At 37.7% G+C, this 8,625-nt stretch overlaps 2 pseudogenes; both read right to left on the minus strand.

The window, feature by feature from the left end:
• Nucleotides 1-606: 606 nt before the first annotated feature.
• Nucleotides 607-755, minus strand: LOC115064640 (annotated as a pseudogene).
• A 706-nt stretch (nucleotides 756-1,461) lies between these two features.
• On the minus strand, nucleotides 1,462-8,399 carry LOC110325132 (annotated as a pseudogene).
• Nucleotides 8,400-8,625: the final 226 nt, after the last annotated feature.

The following is an 8,625-nucleotide window of genomic DNA, read 5'->3' on the forward strand; positions in this document are numbered from 1 at the left end:
ACATAGAATCTAGTGGGTTACTGAAACATTTGGTTATTCACCAATCCTTCCAATGGCCTGTTTCTTATTAACATTTTAAGTCTTAGAAGTCCCTGCCTCATTGCATTTTTTTCTTATATGAGAGAAAATTCTCTATATCAGGAATTTCAGTAAATCATTGAAGTTAGAATTAGGGCTAGTTATAAACCAGAGGGACCATCAGTCATCTTAAACCTCCCCCTTTTTTACACCATCTCTAGCCATCATTTTATATTTGCTCTTGGTAGCTGGCCTTATAAATCTTAATTAAAGGCTTTCTCAGACACTGAATTTAAGCTATCACCCAATATAGCTTCGTTAAGATGTCCATGTCCATTAAAACCTTATCAAAATGCAGCATCTATTGCCTGTGCAGCTCATGTAGCATTCATCTCTACAAGCATCATTAATGCAGGGAAGGGGGAATCTATGCTGGCACTCTGACAGTTGCTCTTAAGCAACTGCAGTTGGGTTTCATTTCTATACCACTTCAGTTGTATTTTCTAGAATTTCAAAACTGACTGGCTAGCTCATTACAAATCATGAAGCAGTAAATGTCTGTAGTTTTTTTTTAAAAAAAGGATCCTCAAACTATTGTTATTTTTTAGAAGTAGCCCAAATATACCATCAACTTATTGGCATAGTCTCAAATTCAAGAAAAAAGTGCACACCAAATTCCTAAGCAAAAGTTGGTGTTAATTCTACACTTGATCTTAGCCAAAAGGCCAAGAAGTGATTGGTATTGATTCTAACTTGTGGTGCTAGTATTTCCTCATAGAAAACAGATGCAACTTAATATCAATATATCTGCCTTGATGCTATTTAACTGTTCATTCAGTACTTTCTCTAACTTAATTGATTAGGAAATTAACTAGAGAAGATAGGAGTTTTAGATGAAGCTCTAAAAGTGTGATTAAAGGAGATATTTGAAGTTAGGGAGCTAAAACAATCATTTAAGATATAATATTTAGAACTTTACACTATTAAATACTATTACTGCAATGACACCAATAAATATTGTGGATTTCCACAGTCACTGGGAAGTAAAAGATTCAGAGGGTATTCAGATGTAAACCTATGACAAGTTGTCATCCTCAACAATTTAGATATATTTAAGGGCTCACAGTTGCTGCCTGTTAGGTAACAGTAAGGGTTAAAACACTTATGGTTGGCGATTCCCATCTTGATAATACTATTAGATTTTCAGAGGCACTAAAGGAAATAGTTCTCAATCTGTGAACAACATAACTAATGTGAATGTGTTTTATCCAGCTGTAGTCCCTTCTTAAGTATTCAGGAAGCTTTATCCTTTTTTAGGGGTGGTAATATGTATATTAAATTTCATATGTATGCATAGTGGGGGAGACCATCCTTGCAGAAGCATCTAAGAGTTCCAACTTAGAGACAATGTCAGTGGGTCAGCAGTTTAGTATCCAAATCCATTTAAGACAACAGTGGCTGCTGCTGCCCCTTGTCATGGATTTCCTCCTTTAAGCTGGTGGGGGGCCTGATGGAAATGTGGGGAGACGCAGTGGGAGCCGAGGGTCCCTTGGGAGATAGTTTCTTCTTTCAGGGGAGCAGCAGCTCTCTTGGCAGGCTGCTCTGATAACTGCCACTTTACTTTATCTTTTTGTCTTTCCCAAGGGACTGAGCACAGTCCTTAGGTTTTGGGCTGGTGCAAATTTCAGAGGGAGTCTGCACAGCAGGTGTTTCCCAGTCTTTGCCCTTGGGAGGGGGACTCTGCTTTGGGAAGGCAGCTTTCTTTGAGTGTTTTCATTTAGGTCCCAGTTGCTTTAGCTTCCCAGCTAAGTCTTTCATTTCTTGATCAGTTTCAGCTTTTCCATCAGATTGACTGCTCTCCAGGGCCCTGGCAGACACTTGTGCCTTCGGGACAGAAATTTTGGTGGGCTAAATACTGTTCTCAGCCTTTGGGGTAAACTGATCCTTCAGGTCAGGTTCCATAGGGGTAGCGGCTGCTGCTGAGTTTCCTGCTAGGGGTTGGGTAATAGAATTGGAAAATTTATTGAACTTGGCAATAAAGAAACCATCCATGTTGTGAGTGTGAGGGAAGAAGCATCAGATGGAACGCAGTGCAGGGTGAAGGCACCATTCTCAAGAGCGGGTAAAACCCTCTTGGCCAGTGGGCACCAGCAGCACAGTCCTCTTTTTCGAGGCATAGTCTACTACCCACTCGTTCTCTTCCACCGTAATGGAACAGGGTCAGTAGACCAGGTAGTCTCTGGTCTTGGAGGCAGCATTGACTGAGCCAATTGCACTGAGGAGCAGTTTCTTCTGATGGTGCACAAGACAGAGACCTGGGATTAGGGAGGTGTCTAAGAATCAATAGGGGTGTCCTTAGCTGTGACTCATAGGATTTTGTATATAGAACCTGAAGAGGCTACCCCCTGTAGTCAGGCAGGAACCCCAAATGGAACAATAGGGACACCAACCTACCCACAAAACTTTTGATCCAAACATTTATCCTGTTTACAAAAAGTGTAGGCACGGGGGATAAATCAGAGACGGAGGGAATGGCCAACCAATAACCAGCCCAACTTGCAATCCATCAAGGGCAAACACCCATCCCTGACATTCTTAATGATACTCTGTTACGGTTGCAGACAGGAATCTAGCAGTGACAATCTTTGCACTTTTGTTCTCTCTTGTTCCATTCAGAAGCTCTTCCTGGATCGGACTTGCTTACTCCCATCCTTGGCTCCTGGCAGAGGCATAAAAACTAGGGGAGGAATTTTGAAATGCAATCAATTATCTTGCTGAAGACACATTTTGAAAAGAAGCCAATGTCTGAGGCGACTCTTTCCGTTCCATATTCTGTGGAAAAACTGTGCTCCTCAGGCTAAGATACGCGTTTCTAAGTGAACACTCTCTTGGAAGTGTTTGTAAGCGAGAGACCACAACAGCATGCAATGAGGTTATTTAAATATGTAGCAAAACATCTAAAGTATATTATTTCCTTTCAATTTTAGAGAAATTTTCACAATAGAAATTTTAGGAAATTTTTAGAGGAGTCTACATGTTAGGTGAGAAGTTTATATGGGAAATGCAAACCCATGGAATGTTTTTTGTTATACCTTTATGTCTTGAATCTCAGGAGTTGGGAGACAGCTCAGTGGTGAAGAACACCATTGTTGCTCTTGCAAAGAGGATCTGGGTTTGGTTCCCAGAACCCATAGAGTGACTCATAACTATCCAATTCCAGGAGATCCTGTGTCCTCCTTTGAACTCTGAGCATCAGGCATGCACATACATAATTATACATGTAGACGGAACTCTCTTGTATATAAGATAAAAACATCTAAAAATACTTGTACCTTATAATACACTGCTCATTCCTCTGTTCTAGCCCCTGGATATAGCAGTGGACAAAATTCCTGGAAAATAAATCAAATATGTTCAGTGTAAGATCTGGTAATTTATTTTTAGGAAGTAGTATTATGCAGATGAAAAGAAGATTCTGGTAAAGAAGATTCTGGTAAAGAAGATTCCGGTTTTAGTGGTTAAAGAAACTTTATTTAGACGATGTCATTTCCCTCCATGCCTAGGGTAGATGCCATACTTTCTGGAAGTATTCCAGCTTTCTGGATGACCTCTTAGGCAGTGGGAGATTATGTGCTAAAGCAGATGTTTAAAAAAAAAAATTCAGCCTCTAGGCCATTCTGGAGCTCAGGGAGAAGGCTGAGAATATGCCAAGTTGTTTCCTAAGGTAAGAAGGTAAGTCCTGAGTACAGGACCAAGGAAGATGTTTAGATACATTTGTTTTATATTTCAAACAAGGTTTGGGGGGCTTAGGAGAATTTGAAACTCAGGTTATACTGAATGAATAAGTTTAAGTACGAACTTAGAAGAGCTAAACATTGTTTGCTCACTAAACAAATCATCCAAGGATATTAACAAAGAAAGAGATGTTTACACTCATATTTTTTATTTATTTTTTGGAATTCCTTGAAGTGATGCTTTATTATAAACGTGCTTTGGCATTCCTGTCTAAACTTGGTTACAAAGAAATCTCATATTTCACACAGAACTTCAGTGAAACAGAGAATAAGAGATTTCTCTACAAGGCATTGCTGTGTTATTTCAATAAGCATCGTGTGGATTATAACACAGAACCTGCTAAGTGGTGTGAGGCCAGTTATGGGACTGAAGCAGGTGATCTTTACAGTGCCAGCATAAAACATATCTTGGGTTGCATAGAATTGGTTTCGTTCCCTTTAGGACAGATTTTTAATTATTTGATACATAAAACTGACAAGTCTTGGCAATCATAACTTTTCTGTTTGGATTTCTTGGAATAACAGAATTTTGTTCTTTTTATTTTTTTTTTAGGTATTCATGACTATATTTTCATCTCTTCAGACCAGTAGTAATAGTTGTTCTCAGAGTGATTCAATAAGCCACTGAAAATGGAAATACTGACCCAAATAATCATGTCATATATTTTAAGTAATGCTATCATCCTGAACACCTTTAGTATTCACCTTTCTCCATTTTCTATGCTCATCATGAAATTTATGTCTCAAATAAACTGAACAGTTTCTGGTCCAACATAGATCAGAAACTTAATTCATAATTAAAGATGATTGACAGCTTTATCAATTTTTAATAATTCCAGGTATTGAAACTTTCCTGATGTTGGCCATCTCACTTTGAGAAAATAGAGGTACTGCACAATGTGTTTGTTCAGAAGACAAAATCGCATTTCCTGCAGTCACTTGGAAAAAAAAATCATTTAGCCATTACAGCCTAATCAGCTTCAAGCATGCCATGGAGGCTTCTAACAAACATTGACTTCTTTTTCAAAAACGAATCTTTGTATAACACGACTTCAGTTCTCTTCATGTGCTTAGTGATTCCCCTTTGAATGTGCTCCAACTTAGTTCATTTTTGAAGTGTATGGTTTAGATGTGGTTTGAAATAAAGGCATACTAGAATGGAATTATTATTTCCCTTGATCTGGACAAAATATTCTATTAATGCAGCCAAGAATTACATTAGCTCTTTTGGCAATCACAGTTCAGTCCTGATTTATATCAAGCTCCCTGTCAATTAATCCTTTGGGGCATTTTTATTTATGCTCTTTCTAGGCAATGACTCTGAATCTATATTAGTTTAGTTGCTGTTTGGAATAAAGGATAGGATTTTATATTTTCCCCTAATTAAATTCATCTTGCAAGTCCATCTTTCCATCTGCCGGGATTGTGTTGGATGCTGATTGCATCATCTTTTAAAAAATTAATAGTTCCAAAGAAGAGTTCAAACCAAATAGAAGGTATTTTACAAAAATCATTTGTCGTTGGATTCTATTGCTGGAGTATGCATCATAACCTTTTAAAAAGTAACTTGGGGAGGAATGAGCTTAATTCCTCTCAGTCTTGCAGGTAGAAGTCCACAACTGAAAGAGGTCAGAGAAGAAACTTAAGCAGGGCAAGAGCCCCAAAAGACGAACTGTTGCAGAAGACAAATACAAAGGTGGTTTTCTGACTTTCTCAGTCTAAAGTCTTATACAACGCTGGACCGCCTCATCAGCTGGCTAGGTCGTGGCCTTTGTCGCAGCAAATGAAACCTAACTATCTAACTAACACAAATAGTCTTTGCAAAAGCATTATTAGGTTGTTTGAGATCCACTTTAGAGCTATTAATTTAAAAAAGAAAATACAAACAGTATCCAAGACAATCCTAGCAGATGAAATGATAGCTTTGCAAGACAAATAATTAATCAAGAAAATGTCCCACAGACTTTTCTACTAGCAATCTAATTGGAAGTATTTCTCAATTGCTGATTCTACTAACTTTGGCTTTTGTCAAGTTGATAAAAACATAAAAGCAAATAAATAAGGAAGCAACAAAAATAAAACCCAACCAATTAACCAAATAAAAAAGAACCACAACACTATTTTACAAGTTACCTTCTAAAAATATCTCAAGAAATTTTGGGTAGCAAACAAACCAAGTTGGTAGCCTTTCCTCTGTCTCCTTCAACTTGAAATTATTCATTCACTTGGGAGATTTGATCCTAATATATGATTCCCAATCTCATTCATTTGGAACACTTCAGTGAATAAAACATAAAAAAAAATTCCCTGGAGAAGCTTGAAGTTTTTCAGAAGCCAAAAAGGAAATATATGTTTCAAATGGATATTAAATGTAGATATGCTGTATCATGTGTATTGGGTTTGGTATGGGGGATGTCTCAGCCCTTAAAGTGCTTCTGTAAAACCATGAACTCCTGTATCTGGATCCTCAGTTGCCACACAACAAAATCCGGGCTGGTCTCAAGAAATTAAATATGGGCGTGATCAAGCAAAGATATCTAAAGTATACCTCTTGCCTACACACACACTCACAGGCAGAGATATACATGTGGGACAGCAGACACACATGTACACACCTTCATTAATAAGTATGTACACCACAAACACTTGACTCCATACATACAAAACAGAGGTAGGGTGTCCCTGAGACATGACCTCTATCCTCTACACTCGTGTGCATCTATGTGCACATATACTATACATGAGCACACTGATACTCATACAGTCAGTGTATAAGGATTCTTAAGAAATAGAGAACAAGCAGAATATGTGTATTTAAATAAGAAATTTTCTGTATGGAGAATGTGTGATCATCGTTAAGATTGACAAATCCCAACATCTGTAAGGTGGGTTGGCAAGAAAAATGACACATAACAATAAGCTCCATTATGAAAGATGATTGGATTAAGACCCATTGAAAGTGAGTTCTTCAGTGTGAATCCAAAGTCAGCAGAGAACTATGACCTCATTTTGAAGGCATCCATATGGGGGGAATTCTCTATTATCAGGTGGACTCTGTGATGGTTAACTTTGACTGTTAATTTGACTGGATTGAGAAGTGCCTCAGAGATTAAAGCACACCTGCTCCCGTGTGAAGTGTCTTCAGAAAGGATTAACCAAGGGAAGATCGACCCTATCTCACAGGCTAGATCCAGGTTGAACGAAAGAGAAAAATGAGAGAAATCAGCAAATGAGACCATGTCATTCTATTTCATTGCCACTGAATGTCCAGATTCATGGTCAAACTATTTTGTGAGAGTGTTTGGGGACGACATTAATATTCCAGTGGATAGACTGCATAAATCAGCTTGTTCTTTCTCTGTCTCTTTCTGTCTTTCTTTCACTCTGTCTCTCTCTATGTCTCTTAACAATCTTATTCAATCTCTTAAGACCAACAAAAGACTTACTATTGCATAGAAATGGTGTAACTAGCACATATCTTTGACACCAGCACTCATGAGGCTGGGGCAGGCAGAGCTCCGTGAGTTTAAGTCTAGACAGTCTACATAGTGAGTTCTAGGACAGCCATGGCTATGTAGAGAGAAAATGTCTAAAAAATGATAGTATTTGTTTTCACAAAGAAAATACCTCTTGAATATTGCAGTCCAATATCCCAATTGTTGCCATGGCATGGTTAGTTTGGGCACTCTTGGGAGTCAGGGTCCATTTGCTACTTAGTTTTGGGAAGCATCTGAATTTATATCGTGCTCAGCAGGCTTACTGATTTCTCTGCTAAAGCCCATTTCAAGACTCTGTGAAAATTTGTTCTCTACCTCACATACAAAGGAATCAGCAACAGATACCTTGCTGTCACCTGGATAAGCCTATCATGATGAAATCCTTATGACAGCTCTTTCAATATTTTTAGCAGTGTCTCCTCTTTAAAAGTATTGCAAGAGTTGGTAGGGTTTAAGAAAGACAGAAAGACACCCCCAATCTCTACTTTAAACTCATAGCTGAGATAGTTCACTTCATTTGTAGTGAACTCAATAATTGACTATCATTTCAGGATAAGACTGACTCAGAATACTGTGAAATAATTCCCACCAGTAAAAACAGTATTTGTCGCATGTACTCGTTATGCCAACTCTTGTCAACCCTAGCACCAGCTGCATTAAATGTTTTAATGTGAGAGACCTAAAGTGAAATTGAAGCACCCTGCTTTTGATAATAAGTCAAATGTGAATTTAATGCTTGACTGAGAGGCAGCATATTAGTCAGACTTACCAGTGAAAATGACAGACGTTATGTTTTTGAACAGTGGCGAGGGTTTTATTGGGGTTCCGTTTAGCTTAGAGGTTGATATCCAGTGATTTTTCTGAATAACATTTGAGAAAAGATTTTGGAAAATTATATTGAACTGCATTGATGAATGGTGAAAAATTGTAAATAAAATTACTTTCTGTATGGAGAGAACAGATATTATTTAATCCTCAATTGTATATTTTATATTCCTTTTTATAAGAGGAAATTCAAATACATTATGTAAAAGAATGACACACATCTCCAATGTTATGCTATTAAACTTACCTTGACTGTAGTTTTCATAATTCATCTAAATAAAGCAGAAGAGAAATCTTACTTTTTCTAAATCCAGTACATAAATGCAGAACACTGGGGGCAGAAAGAGTGTGTTTGTTTTTTCTAGAAAGAAACAAAAATGTGTATAAAATAGAGCAGTAAAGAGGCAGGAAGGCTTAGCTCTATGCTTTTTGTTTGTTTGTTTGTTTGTTTTCTGGATGCTCTACATAAACATCAATCTACACATTTATAA

This window comes from Mus pahari, chromosome 8, assembly GCF_900095145.1.
Source record: "Mus pahari chromosome 8, PAHARI_EIJ_v1.1, whole genome shotgun sequence".
Classification (NCBI taxonomy): Eukaryota; Metazoa; Chordata; class Mammalia; order Rodentia; family Muridae; genus Mus; species Mus pahari.